We start from the raw sequence: 15150 nt of genomic DNA, 5'->3' as shown, positions 1-15150 counted from the left end.
TCAGCTATGCATTAATACTCAAATAGACATTCATGGGGCGGCAGGGTAGCCTATTGGTTAGAGTGTTGGACCAGTAACCGAAAGGTTGCAAGTTCATATCCCCAAGCTGACAAGGTCTGCCCCTGAACAGACAGTTAACCCGCTGTTCCTAGGCAGTCATTGAAAATAAGAATTTGTTCTTAACTGACTTGCCTAGTTATATAAAGGTAAAATAAATTGCACTATTGCAATATTGCGAGCATAATCACCACATGAATGATGTGTTTGTAAATTCACTAGTGTCAGAGTGCACTCTGGGTGTTCCTGTCTGTTTGTAAATTCAAAGCGCTTCCCTCTCTGAGCGTTCAGAGCGCACACTGGATGCTCTGGCCGAGGAGTAGGGTTGATCCGAACCTCACAACTCACAACAGCAAGCTAATAGGCTGAAGTTGGTTAGCTTGCAAGCTAATTCCAGACACAAATGAGAGAAGACATCAATCTGGAGATTTAACTAAAGTGCATTTATTGGTTGGCTGGTAAAGTACCGTAACATTTCTGTTTTGTGTCATAACAGTTTTAATTTTTTTATTTTACTTTTATTTAACCAGGCAAGTCAGTTTTAAGAACTTATTTACAATGACGGCCTACACCGGCCAAACTCAGACGGCACTGGTCCAATTGTGTGCCGCCCTATGGGACTTTCAATCACGGCCGGTTGTGATACAGCCTGGATTCAAACCAGGGTGTCTGTAGTGACGCCTCTAGCACTGAGATGTATTGCCTTAGATTAGTTAATTTGTTACAACCTCCCGCAGTCTACAACGAGTCATGAAATAATTTGTAAAAATCGTGTCAGTGATGACATCATTAACTAGGCTAAAAGGATGTAGCTAAATTTCAAGCAAAGCGTTAACAATCCATCTTGTGTGGAGCGTCTTATTACACGACTAGAAATCAGCTTGTATCATTGATCGTGGGCCTTGGATAGACACGCTTCCTCAGGAATTCAGGTTCAAAGAAATTGTTACAACAAGAAAGATTTCCGAACCACTGTTTTTCCATGCTGTAAGTACTGGCTGCTGTAGGCCTAGACACTACTATTTCAGAGACGTATTGTTTGGTGGTCATAGTTCTAGTCATTGTAATCGTTTTTCTGGACAAGACTCAGCTTCATGCGTGGTGGCCTTTACTGCCAGAGAGGCCAGAGCAGGCAGTCCGGTAGGTCCTCCCTGAAACCAGAGTCTGCCCTGATCCTGGGGGGTATTTTGGTCACTTACCCCACTGTCCCTCTTGCGTCCCTCCCGCGTTCTCCTACCTCCTCTTACCCCGTACTCCCCCCTCAGTAAGCCCATGCCCTGAGCCTCAGGAAGCAGCTGAGAGCCGCTTTTAAACCCTCCATCAGCTCTCCGCTGCTCAGCCTCATGAGGGGACTAGTGACCTCGGGAACATGTGTCAATGCCACACTAAAATACTATACTGGGCAGTGCTATCTTTTTCAACACATTTGCATTTCAGTCATTTAGCAGTCGTTCTTATCCTGAGTGACTTTCAGTTCATTCAACTTATAGTGCATTCATCTTAAGGTAGCTAGATGAGACAACCACACTATCTTGTACTAGGCTGCTCTGTACTGTGCTGTCCAGTGGATAAACCACAGAAGTTATAATCCAGCTTCATGAATGAGCTTCTCCTAAACTGCTATGAGAAAGTCACTTCCGGTTTAGATTTGGGGCGCGGACGGCTGCCACAGCCTATAAGCACTCAGCGCTGCTCTGAAGCTTTCCAGGACAGGACAGTGAGTCCCGCGGGCCATGAGATACCTCTAGCTATTGTTGTCTCGTTCTCTCTCTCTCTCTCTCTCTCTCTCTCTCTCTCTCTCTCTCTCTCTCTCTCTCTCTCTCTTTCTTTCTCTCTCTCTCTCTCTCTCTCTCTCTCTCTCTCTCCTCTCTCTCTCTTCTCCCTCTCTCTTCTCTCTCTCTCTCTCTATCTCTCTCTCTTCTCCCTCTCTCCTTCTCTCTCTCTCTCTCTCTTGCTCTCGCTCTCTCTGTCCGTGTTCCACCAACACACTCTTTAAAGAGCCACTGAACACGCCGATTGGCATGTGTGTTTTTTTTGTTGCTCATTAGAAAAACAACATTTCAGTCTTGGAGGTGAGTTACCTGACCGATACAGTTTTGTTAATGATGTTTGTCCCCTGTGAGACACTGTAGATGTGGAAGCCTATTTCACTTCCGCAAAATCAGAATGAATCTTCGATAACGCAAGAAATCTGTAATACATTTTGTTTTACAGTAGTTGTGCAATTTCACATCTAACTAATGTGTTTCTCAAGTGAACAAAATGTGTGATGCGTAAAGAAAGTCGGGCTGCTGAGCAGGTCTGTCTCCCTGCCTATGCTATTGGATAGAGAGCAATCACCACAGCTGTTCACCCCATGTTAGTGGGCAAATGGACATTGTCAAAAGAAAATCCAACCTTACTTTACTCATTGTGACGCATGGATGTTCCAAACTCCATTTTAGACCAGACTGACTTCATGACCAAAATTATCCTATTTACACTTTGTAGTACATTTTGACACTAGAATAACTGTTTCGGACACATATCGATGCCACAAAGGGATTAGTTGCTTTTTAAAGGCTGTCGCTCTTTAAAGGCCTACATGCACAGTGCAAATATACTTAAAGAATCAAAGAATATCACGGTCAACTGAGCACAATATACAGTAAATGGAACAGCATGGAACCACAGCTCAAGGTTCTTGTTTTACATGGCCTGCATTATGGAACCACAACCAGAACCACAGGCTGTGTCACACAGGATGTGTCCGCTATGGGCCCTGGTCAAAAGTAGTGCACTATGTAGGGAATAGGCTGCCATTTGAGACGAAACCTCAGACTAGAGCACTGGTCCTCTGGGCTGGAGGCTGCCTATAGCATCCAACTAACTAAACACCAGGAGATAGAGAAACCATAGAGTACCACTACCGCTTCTAGACTAGTAAAACATGTAGAGGGCCATCAGGGTGACATAGTTGTGTAATGACACAATGGCTGTGTCCCCGTTTCACGGAGTGCACAGGGCAGGGTGAGGGGGTTCCAGGGGGTGGGACACAGAGAGGGGACAGGACGGGACGGGGAGGTGATGCTATCTCAACAGCTGTCAGCAGTTCATCTCTGCCGCCGCTTGTCCAGCTTTGAACAAATCTGCTTCAACAGCTGAAATGTGGAATGTGTGCGTGTGGTCTAACTCTACTATCCTTTTGGGTTCCAAAAGTCCCCACCAAGGATAGTAAAACAAAGACAATTTGACAAGTGGGGACCTTCTGCCGTTCCCCAAAGAAAAAAATACTATTTTAGGCTTAGTGGTTAGGGTTAAGGTTACAATTAGGGTTAGAATTGGGGTTAGGGATTAAGGTTAGGGTTAGGGTTAGGGTTAGGAAATATAGGATTTTGAGTGGGAATACATTTTTTGTCGCCACGTGGATACTAAAACCAATATGTGTGTGTGTGTGTGTGTGTGTGTGTGTGTGTGTGTGTGTGTGTGTGTGTGTGTGTGTGTGTGTATGTGTGTGTGTGTGTGTGTGTGTGTGTGTGTGTGCGTGCGTGCGCGTGTGCGTGCGTGTGCGTGTGTCAGAGAGAGGGACAGAGAAAGCGAGAGTGTGTGTGTGTGTCAGAGAGAGGGACAGAGAAAGCGAGAGTGTGTGTTTGTGAGTACGTATAACAGTAGAGATTTCATTTGTGTTTTGGGATGAGAATGTCATTGTGCACATGTATCAATGATAATATGGAATAAATTATTAGAAGATCCATGAAGTCCATCAACCACGTTCCCTGGGTTTCCTTTTTAAAATCCAGTTGGCCTATCTATCATGAGGAAGGTATAATCAAAATTGCCGTCAGCATCTCACTGGTCACGTGTTGAATGGTAGTGGTGAGGGCAATTACCGGTCAGCCAAATAGTAAAGAGAGTGAGAGAACTAATATGTTTTACTTTTCAACTTCCGTCAGCAAGTTTTCCACCTGTCCAGAAAATGGTCTCTACATCTCCTGTACGCCAGCGATGGAGGACTCATCAAAAGTAATGGTTGTTTAAAAAAAAAACATTAAAAGTTTTGAGTAAGAGGATCCTATGTCTAATCTGTAATTTGGCCAGTGGCCAGTTTGTCTTTTGGGCTGCCTATCAATTATAATGACACTTTAACTGCCTGGGGCTGAGGGTTTATCACTCATATCCCTGTCGAGACTCAGGCCAAGCTAAGCCCATTCCTTGTCTGTGTCTGACTGTGTGTGTTAGTGCGTGTTAGTGGGTGTTTGTGTGTGAATGTTGCACAGGGAGCACTGGCTCACTGGTAATGAATGTCAAGAGGCGCACGTTAATAAATTAGCCACGCGTGTATTTTCCTTATTAATTGCCTCTGTGGCAAATCACAACCTCTTTAATGCATTTCACTTAGTGTTGCTTATGAGTGCGTTTCATAAAACATGGCAGCTTTTTAGACGCTTATTCTTGGATGGAATTTATCACTCTCCCATGCTGTCCTACCCCACCCTCTTTCCTACATCCTCCACAGCTTTTGAATTTACAGATATTTGCACTGCAGGTTTGTTTGTGTTGTGATTGAGTGTGACTTGGAAAAACAGATGTAATGTGTAATAAAACAAATACTCATACTGTATGTAGGAAAAATATCAAAGATTTTTAATCATTCCAAATATTATTTTATAATACAACATATAATTGAACCATATGTTGATGATAAATACACTCCATGCCCTCAGTGGACAGCTATTACATTTTGTTCTACTGCCACCATATCTCAGTATTATTCTCAGAGATGACAGAGGTATGCCATCATATCTTAGTGTTATTCTCAGAGATGACAGAGGTATGTCACCATATGGTGGTATACCTCAGTAATCTCTGAGTAATACTGAGATATGGTGGCATACCTCAGTAATCTCTGAGAATAACACTGAGATATGGTGGCATACCTCAGTAATCTCTGAGAATAACACTGGTGGTCTCAGTGTTACTCAGAGATGACAGAGGTATGTCACCACATCTCATTGTTACTCAGAGATGACAGAGGTATGTCACCATATCTCAGTGTTACTCAGAGATTACTGAGGTATGTCACCACATCTCATTGTTACTCAGAGATTACAGAGGTATGCCACCATATCTCAGTGTTACTCAGAGATTACTGAGTTATGCCACCATATCTCAGTGTTACTCAGAGATGACAGAGGTATGTCACCATATCTCAGTGTTACTCAGAGATGACAGAGGTATGTCACCATATCTCAGTGTTACTCAGAGATGACAGAGGTATGTCACCATATCTCAGTGTTACTCAGAGATGACAGAGGTATGTCACCACATCTCATTGTTACTCAGAGATTACTGAGGTATGCCACCATATCTCAGTGTTACTCAGAGATGACAGAGGTATGCCACCATATCTCAGTGTTACTCAGAGATGACAGAGGTATGTCACCACATCTCATTGTTACTCAGAGATTACAGAGGTATGCCACCATATCTCAGTGTTACTCAGAGATTACTGAGGTATGCCACCATATCTCAGTGTTACTCAGAGATGACAGAGGTATGTCACCATATCTCAGTGTTACTCAGAGATTACTGAGGTATGTCACCATAACTCAGTGTTACTCAGAGTTGACAGAGGTATGTCACCACATCTCATTGTTACTCAGAGATTACAGAGGTATGCCACCATATCTCAGTGTTACTCAGAGTTGACAGAGGTATGCCACCATATCTCAGTGTTACTCAGAGATGACAGAGGTATGCCACCATATCTCAGTGTTACTCTCAGAGATGACAAAGGTATGCCACCATATCTCAGTGTTACTCTCAGAGATGACAGAGGTATGCCATGAAGACAGAGATCAAACTCCTAAAATACTCTCTCCCTCCTTATGGTGGTTTTCTAGCTTGTTTGTTTTTCACATCTACCTAAATTAGGTGTAATTCATTAAGGAGCACAAAGAAAGACAGAGAGGGGAGACAGAGAGAGGAGACAGAGAGGACAGAGAGAGGAGACAGTGAGAGGACAAAGATAGGAGACAGAGAGAGGAGACAGAGAGAGGAGACAGAGAGAGGACAGAGAGAGGAGACAGAGAGAGGAGACAGTGAGAGGACAGAGAGAAGAGACAGAGAGAGGATAGAGAGAGTCAGAAACTGCAAGAGAGGAGAGTGAGAACATGTCTGCTGTGTGTTAGTGAACCAGGGTCGTACCATATGGCTAGTGTACTGTACAGGGTTCCTCCTAGTTAGCCAACAGTGTGGGCTGGGAAGAGGCTCTGTCAGTCTCACCACCCTATCCCCTCCTCTACCTGCCCATCCCTGCTCTCCTTCCCTCCCCTGCTGGTTTGCCTAGCGCTCCCTCCACTCCCTCCACCTTGAAGGTCAGCGGCTGGAGAACAGATCCCGTTCTGCTGAGTCCGTCAAACGCAAAACCAGAGACCCGCCTGCCCACTGACGTCCATAAAACAAACACAGAATGACAGGTGTCGCCGCGTTTTCGCCTCCCTTTTCACCCCCATCTCTTTCTTTTCACTGCACTTCCTCTTGTTTGATGTTGATTTATAGTTTATTGTTCCTCATCGCGTTTCAAGGTCGCTCTTAACGCGGCCAAACTAGGCCCTTGAGGAATGTCTTTGAGTACACCTGCCAGTGGAACTTGGAGCTATCCTCCGTGCAGCTGGCATGGCTACCCGCCATGGAACTCCTGCCTGGGAGAGGCTAAATCCAACTTGGGGTCCTACAGAGGCCCCTATGGTCCACATACAGAAAGCTCCAGCTCAAGTTACAATGCCGGCAGAAGTAACTCGGAACCCAGAATCAAATCAGCCATGTTAAAGCTGTCAGTCACGAGAGACATGACATAAGTGATCAGCAGTTGAATTAGTCCCTGATTAGAAGGCAATAATGAAATAAAGCAGTGGAACTGGCTTCGAGATTTGAATTTGAGGGCTTTGGAGAGTAGACACAGACGATTTACTGATCCTTGCCATTTTGCCACTTGCCATTGGATTTTCCTGCACTAGTATTTCTGGTGGGCAGTAACTACTAGACTAGTACACAACTCAACTACTATTATTTTTGCCCTGATCACTGTTTGATTCGACTGTGCTGTAGATTGAGGGAGATGGTTGGAAAGAAACAGATATTTACTGCGGCATCGTCTTTCCCTGAACTGTAGTCAATGCAAAAAGGATCCATCATGGACTCCCGAGGGGCTCCCAGACAGCTAAATACAAATTAGCAGGACACCAGCAGACATTATAGATTCCTTAGCTACCGGATGGTTGGGTGGACGGGTGAATGGGGTGGGGGGGGGGGGACTCATCCTTTTTTGCTTGCAGTTTGCTTCAATATCGGAGCATTTTATTTGAAATGGATCCTGAATGTTCTCGTTCTTTGTGCTAGGCATTAAAAATCTGTGTGTGTTTGTGTGTGTGTGTAGGTGTCTGTCCGGACATGCATACTGATGAACAGTTCAGGCGTGCATCGTGCAGTGAGCTGTCATCAAGACTTTGATAGAGTGTGTGAATGTGTGTAAGCTCATGCATGCTCATGAGTGGATGCTTTGAATGCTTGATCCAAAGTAAAACTGTACATTTATGTGAAAAATGGACAATGATGTGTGTTCAATCGTGCTTATGCATGTGCACATGTTCCAACCTCTTTGTTCTGTTTGCTGTGTGTCAGGCAGGTGCCCCCCCCCCCCCCCACCCCCACCCGTCTCTTCTTTGTTACTCTCTAGAAAGGGATGTTACCCTCTCCTCCTCCCACTTTTGAGATGATTGTATCAGTATGCTGGTCTACTTCAAAGCCCTGCTTGAGATTTTCAGGTCACTCCTTCCCTACAGACGACTCAACCTCTAGCTTTCCCTCCACATCCTTAACAAGAGGATGAGGGGCTAACCCAAAGCAGAGGGTTTATTTGGGGGAGTCTGATGGAGCGCTAAGGCAGGCTCTCTCCATCTCTGGAGGTAGATGTGTACTAGAAGGACCAGTACAAATGGCTCAGGGGAAGCCCAGACGTCAATCGAGGCCAATTTTATGCTAAAGTACACCTGAACATGAAAGCACACTACCGTAAATAATAGATTTTCAGTTCTGGGGCCGCAGGGTATATTGTTTTGCAGTCAAATGTTACATATTTGTTTTCATCTTTCAGTCATCCCATGTTTTTATAAATGTTCCTAAAAGGGACAATATGAGCTGTCTGACTGAACTAGGTGAAGTGGTTGAGATACATCCTGCCATGACGAGTACTTCGGAAGGTCCCGGAACACAGAGTGAGCAAGGGGGGGGGGGGGGGGGGGGGTAGGGTTCCCGGAGCGCATGAGAAGAAAAGTGACATACACAGCGTAGCAACGCAGCGAAGGAGCCTACTATCTGTGTTGGTGAAAAGGACAGCGCTCTCCAAGGTGCTGATTAATTTTATACATCACTGCAGAACTCCCGCCCTACGCATAGCCTAGATGTCCACATACTCCAATATAGCTGTGGTGGCCCGAATTTCATACAGCCTAATTTTCAAGACATCAATGTACAGCAACATTTTTTTTTATGTCACTGCAGAACACCCACCACATGCACACGTACTCAGCTGTGGGACTTACAAGACCTGAATTTCATATAATTCTCAAGAAATCATTGTAAAGCAGTAGAACAAATATCCCAATATCGGAATATAACTTCAAATAAAATAAATCAATGTAGGCTACAGCAGAACACACATGAGAACACAAAGGCCCCCTGCCGAGGTGACAATATGAAGCGCATATTCAGATTATCTGCATAGAACAAGTTTGTAAAGGAAAAATATGCTCCTTCCTTTGTTTTTTAAAATTCTCATAATGACTCTCCTCATGTCAAGTCCTTTCAGCTCCTGACAGTCAATTTCTTGCTCAAAGCAATGAGCGGGCCTGTGGCTGTGACGTTTAGCCTTCTTGTAAGGCTGTTCGGTAGTACCTATTTTTTTCATTTGGAGTGTTAACTATAACCTGCGTGTCCTCTGTATCCTGGTCTACAGTGCTTGCTGCCACTAAATGTGCCTTGGTTCAAAAGAAAAATTCAGAGGGCTCTTTGATGTTTTTGTATGTTGGAGGCAGAGGACGTTACCGTACATTCCACCCACTCTTTTGCAAGTTTAATCCCTCCAGTCTTTTCTAGACCCAAGCTCCCTACCACATTGCATGTTGTACAGCCCAGCTACGAATTTTGCAGGACAAGCCAGGGGTTACACATTTGCTTGTTCTTGAACTGAGCCTCCGTCGTAATTGCACCTGATCCGATCACTTGGCCGGCAGATGCATTGTCCCTCCAATGGCTCCCCGTCCTCCTCTTCCTCCGAGTCTGACTCGCTAGTAGGCCTACTAGTTAGTGGAGATGCTGAACTGGTGGGATTAGCAGCGCTGCTAGCTATGGCTTTGCCATCGGGAGAATTTGCCAATTACTCCTCTCCACCGGCTCTGACAGTTCTCTGGCTCATTTCGGGTTCGATTCGCCATCTTTCTCTGGAGGGTGTGGCAGGATAGGATGACTTCACAGAAGGATCCCCGCGCTTTTACGTCGTGTTTTTCCTGGGTGGCAGGAGTAATAACGAGGAGGCAACTTGATTTAACTCTGGTCCCTTTTATTAGAATGTTTACAGTGCAAAAAAAGTCAAAAAGTCAAATGAGGTGTCTCTAACAAATCTAACCAATCAGAGAATCAAAGTTGATAACATCATGGGCTCTGGCCCAACTCATAGGTTTCTGGGACCAATCAGAATGGTCAGATTGTGTGCGCATTCTAGAAGAAACATCAGTTTGGCCGAAGTCATTGGGAATGGGTATCCAGGCAAACTATCCAACCCATTGTAACTATATTGTTCGGGGACATTGCAAGTATATTCTCAGTGTACAATAAATCCCAAGCTCTTTTGTGCTTGTGCTATAAAGCACTTCCTTCGTTGCCTCTCTCTTACACACATTTCTGTCACACCAACACATGGTCAACCACACTAACATTTACTCAAAATGTCTAATGTTATTGTCAAGGCATAAAAGGCTGAAATTTGTTAGGAATATCGTTTGATGCTTCATTTCCTCTTACAAAAGGAATAAGCTACTAGCAAACATTGTGACAACCAACCCCATAATACGTGACATCCAACGTATGGGGCTGGCTGTCACAAGTGGACAGAGTGTGTTTGATGGCTTATAACTAACTCCTGGTTGGAATAAGATGTGAGAATTAAAAAGGGTCCCCCTTTCGATCTACCTTGGTCTTTCTCCTAATATTGAAAAGAGTCTTGCAAGATATACTGGTGCTGAGAAATACACACCAGAGTGAAAAGTGTGACAACCAACCCCGGTCTCCCGTACAAGGGCTGAAGGATAGGTTGTGTGGGAACAGATTCCCCCCCCCCCCCCCCCCCCCCCCCTGACAGGTCTTGAGCTCCATGAATCAATGCTGCTAGCCAAAAGTCAGGCAGAGAGTGGCCGTCTTGGCTGGTTGGCTGGAGTCAGCACTCTTTCTCTCGCTCTATCGCTTTCTTTCTCTCTCTTTCACTCTCTCTCTCTCTTTCACGCTCCCTCTCTCTTTCTCTCTCTCTCTTTCTCACTCTCTCTCTCTTTCTCATTCTCTCTCTCTTTCTCACTCTCTCTCTCTCTTTCACTCTCCCTCTCTCTTTCACTCTCTCTCTTTCACTCTCCCTCTCTTTCTCACTCTCTTTCTCACTCTCTCTCTCTCTTTCACTCTCCCTCTCTCTTTCTCACTCTCTCTCTTTCACTCTCTCTCTCTTTCACTCTCCCTCTCTTTCTCACTCTCTCTCTCTTTCTCACTCTCTCTCTCTCTTTCACTCCCTCTCTCTTTCTCACTCTCTCTCTCTTTCTCACTCTCTCTCTCTTTCACTCTCTCTCTCTTTCACTCTCCCTCTCTCTTTCACTCTCTCTCTCTTTCACTCTCTCTCTCTTTCACTCTCCCTCTCTCTTTCACTCTCTCTCTCTTTCACTCTCTCTCTCTTTCACTTTCCCTCTCTCTTTCACTCTCTCTCTCTTTCACTCTCTCTCTTGCTCTCTCTCTCAAACACACACACTCTATCCCTCTCTCTCCCTCTCTCTCTCACACACACACTCCCTCTCTCTCTTTCGCTCTCCCTCTCTCGTTCACTCTCTCTCTCGCTCTCTCTCTCAAACACACACACTCTCTCCCTCTCTCTCTCCCTCTCTCTCTCTCTCTCTCTCTCTCTCTCTCACACACACACACTCTCCCTCTCTCTCCCTCTCTCTCTCACACACACTCTCTCTCTCTCTCTCTCTCTCTCTCTCTCTCTCTCTCTCTCTCTCTCTCTCTCTCTCTCTCTATCCCCTTCACTCTTTCTCTCTCCCTCTTTCTTGCTCTTTTTCTCTTTCCCATTTCTTTGTCTACTGCAATAGATGAAACAGATCATTACTTCTTTACGGTTCTCATATAAGACCTAGAAGTACGAAGGATATACATTTTAATAAGACAAATAATATGATATGTTACTATTCAGAGTGAAACAGAAACATAAAGAGTATGAGGTGTTTTTAAAAGTTTGAGGACATATAGGGTCTATACTGTAGCCGGTACCGCTAGTCTTGTGTTGTTCTTAGTCTCCCTCTGTTGGTACTTTAACACCAATGCAGGCCAGCAGCAGCACTGAAATAAATGTGTCCACTCTTTTCCTGGCAACAAGGTGTAGGTATTTTTAAACATAACAATATATGTCTAGCATTTTCAATGTAAAAATGGAAATTCTCTATTTTTCCATGCATGTTGCTGAGATACAGTACAGGGTGGCTGTGTGGGTGGGGCTGGGGTGTGCCCATTCCACAACCCATGTGGAATTCCTGGTCTTTGGCAGCGTTTGGAACTGCCAAGTTCATCTCAGCCTAGGCTGTCCCTTGACTTTTTGGCCCTGACGGAGCCATGGATCACCCTGCTACTCCAGCTGCTCTCTCTTCATCTGACTACGTTTTTTTTCTCATGGTCTAAGAGCATCTGGTCGTCACGGTGGTAGCGCAGGGCTACTAATTTCCCCTATCTTTTCTCCCTCACTCACCTGTCCATCTCCTGTCACTTGTCCACCCAAGCATAACAATGTTGTCATCTATCGCCCACCAGCTGCCCTTGGAGAGTTCCTCAATGAGCTTGACAACTTGATAAACTCATTTCCTGTACGATGGCTCACCGCTCTTCATACTTGGCGACTTCAACCTCCCGACATCTGCCAATTCATTTCTTTCCAACTCTCTCTTTCCCATCCTTGCCTCTTTTGACCTCACCCTTTGCCAATCCCCTCCAATTCACAAGGCAGGCAATACGCTTGACCTCATCTTTCACCAACTACTTCTCTAATAGAGTTCAGTGTGTCAAATCGGAGGGTCTGCTGTCCGGACCTCTGGCAGTCTCTATAGGGGTGCCACAGGGTTCAATTCTTGGACCGACTCTCTTCTCTGTATACATCAATGATGTCGCTCTGATCCACCTCTACGCAGACAACACCATTCTGTATACTTCTGGCCCTTCCTTGGACACTGTGTTAACCTCTTAGAGCTCTAGGGGCGCTATTTCATTTTTGGATAAAAAACGTTCCCGCGATATTTTGTCACGAAAAGATGCTCGACTATGCATATTCTTGACAGTTTTGGAAAGAAAACACTCTGAAGTTTCAGAATCTGCAAAGATTTTGTCTGTAAGTGCCCCAGAACTCATTCTACAGGCGAAACCAAGATGATGCATCACCCAGGAATTAGCAGAATTTCTGAAGCTCTGTTTTCCATTCTCTCCTTATATGGCTGTGATTGCGCAAGGAATGAGCCTACACTTTCTGTCGTTCGCCCAAGGTCTTAGCAGCATTGTGACGTATTTGTAGGCATATCATTGGAAGATTGGCCATAAGAGACTACATTTTCCAGAGGTCCGCCCGGTGTCCTTTGTCTAAATTTGTGCGTAATCTTCAGGTGCGGGCATTTTCTCCTGGGATTCAGGAGAGAAAGCATGTGTCCAAGAACGATGTATCAATGAAGAGATATGTGAAAAACACCTTGAGGATTGATTCTAAACAACGTTTGCCATGTTTTCAGTCGATATTATGGAGTTAATTTGGAAAAAAGTTTGCGTTTTGAGGACTGAATTTATGGATTTTTTTTGGTAGCCAAATGTGATGTATAAAACGGAGCTATTTCTAATACACAAGGAATCTTTTTGGAAAAACTGAGCATCTGCTATCTAACTGAGAGTATCCTCATTGAAAACATCAGAAGTTCTTCAAAGGTAAATGATTTTATTTGAAGGCTTTTATGTTTTTGTTAATGTTGCGTGCTGGATGCTAACGCTAATGCTAACGCTAAATGCTAACGCGAAATGCTAACTCTAGCTAGCTACTTTTACACAAATGATTGTTTTCCTATGGTTGAGAAGCATATTTTGAAAATCTGAGATGACAGTGTTGTTTACAAAAGGCTAAGCTTGAGAGATGGCATATTTATTTCATTTCATTTGCGATTTTCATAAATAGTTAACGTTGTGTTATGCTAATGAGCTTGCTGATAGATTTACACAATCCTGGATACAGGGGTTTTTTCATAGCTAAACGTGACGCAGAAAACGGAGCGATTTGTCCTAAACAAATAATCTTTCAGGAAAAACTGAACATTTGCTATCTGAGAGTCTCCTCATTGAAAACATCTGAAGTTCTTCAAAGGTAAATGATTTTTTTGAATGCTTTTCTGTTTTTTTGTGTAAATGTTGCCAGCTGAATGCTAATGCTAAATGCTACGTTAGCCATCAATACTGTTACACAAATGCTTGTTTTGCAATGGTTGAGAAGCATATTTTGAAAATCTGAGATGACAGTGTTGTTAACAAAAGGCTAAGCTTGAGAGCTAGCATATTTATTTCATTTCATTTGCGATTTTCATGAATAGTTAACGTTGCGTTATGGTAATGAGCTTGAGTCTGTATTCACGAACCCGGATCCGGGATGGGGAGATCAGAAAGGTTAACATCCCTCCAGGCAAGCTTCAATGCCATACAACTCTCCTTCCGTGGCCTCCAATTGCTCTTAAATACAAGTTAAACTAAATGCATGCTCTTCATCCGATCGCTGCCTGCACCTGCCCGCCTGTCCAACATCACTACTCTGGACGGCTCTGACTTAGAATACGTGGACAACTACAAATACCTAGGTGTCTGGTTAGACTGTAAACTCTCCTTCCAGACCCACATCAAACATCTCCAATCCAAAGTTAAATCTAGAATTGGCTTCCTATTTCGCAACAAAGCATCCTTCACTCATACTGCCAAACATACCCTTGTAAAACTGACCATCCTACCAATCCTCGACTTCGGCGATTTCATTTACAAAATAGCCTCCAATACCCTACTCAACAAATTGGATGCAGTCTATCACAGTGCAATCCATTTTGTCACCAAAGCCCCATATACTACCCACCATTGCGACCTGTACGCTCTCGTTGGCTGGCCCTCGCTTCATACTCGTCGCCAAACCCACTGGCTCCATTAATCTACAAGACCCTGCTAGGTAAAGTCCCCCCTTATCTCAGCTCGCTGGTCGCCATAGCATCTCCCACCTGTAGCACACGCTCCAGCAGGTATATCTCTCTAGTCACCCCCAAAACCAATTCTTTCTATGGCCGCCTCTCCTTCCAGTTCTCTGCTTGCTAATGACTGGAACAAACTACAAAAATCTCTGAAACTCGAAACACTTATCTCCCTCACTAGCTTTAAGCACCAACTGTCAGAGCAGCTTACATATTACTGCACCTGTACATAGCCCACCTATAATTTAGCCCAAACAACTACCTCTTTCCCTACTGTATTTATTTTATTTATTTATTTATTTTGCTCCTTTGCACCCCATAATTTTTTATTTCTACTTTGCACATTCCTCCACTGCAAATCTACCATTCCAGTGTTTTACTTGCTATATTGTATTTACTTTGCCACCTTGGCCTGTTTTTGCCTTTACCTCCGTTATCTCACCTCATTTGCTCACATCGTATATAGACTTGTTTATACTGTATTATTGACTGTATGTTTGTTTTACTCCATGTGTAACTCTGTGTCGTTGTATGTGTCGAACTGCTTTGCTTTATC

General features: G+C 44.2%; 1 long non-coding RNA gene across 1 annotated transcript; it reads left to right on the top strand.

Moving 5' to 3' along the window:
• Positions 1-12630: 12630 nt before the first annotated feature.
• On the top strand, positions 12631-14039 carry LOC149981261 (uncharacterized). Its single transcript, XR_016483308.1, has 2 exons — positions 12631-13305; positions 13674-14039. It is a non-coding gene; the product is annotated as an uncharacterized LOC149981261 (long non-coding RNA).
• Positions 14040-15150: the final 1111 nt, after the last annotated feature.

Source organism: Oncorhynchus mykiss, chromosome 9 (genome assembly GCF_057628025.1).
Source record: "Oncorhynchus mykiss isolate SJ-2025 chromosome 9, ASM5762802v1, whole genome shotgun sequence".
Lineage (NCBI taxonomy): Eukaryota > Metazoa > Chordata > Actinopteri > Salmoniformes > Salmonidae > Oncorhynchus > Oncorhynchus mykiss.
Note: the sequence above shows the minus strand (reverse complement) of the source record. Positions and strands in the feature narration are given on the sequence as shown.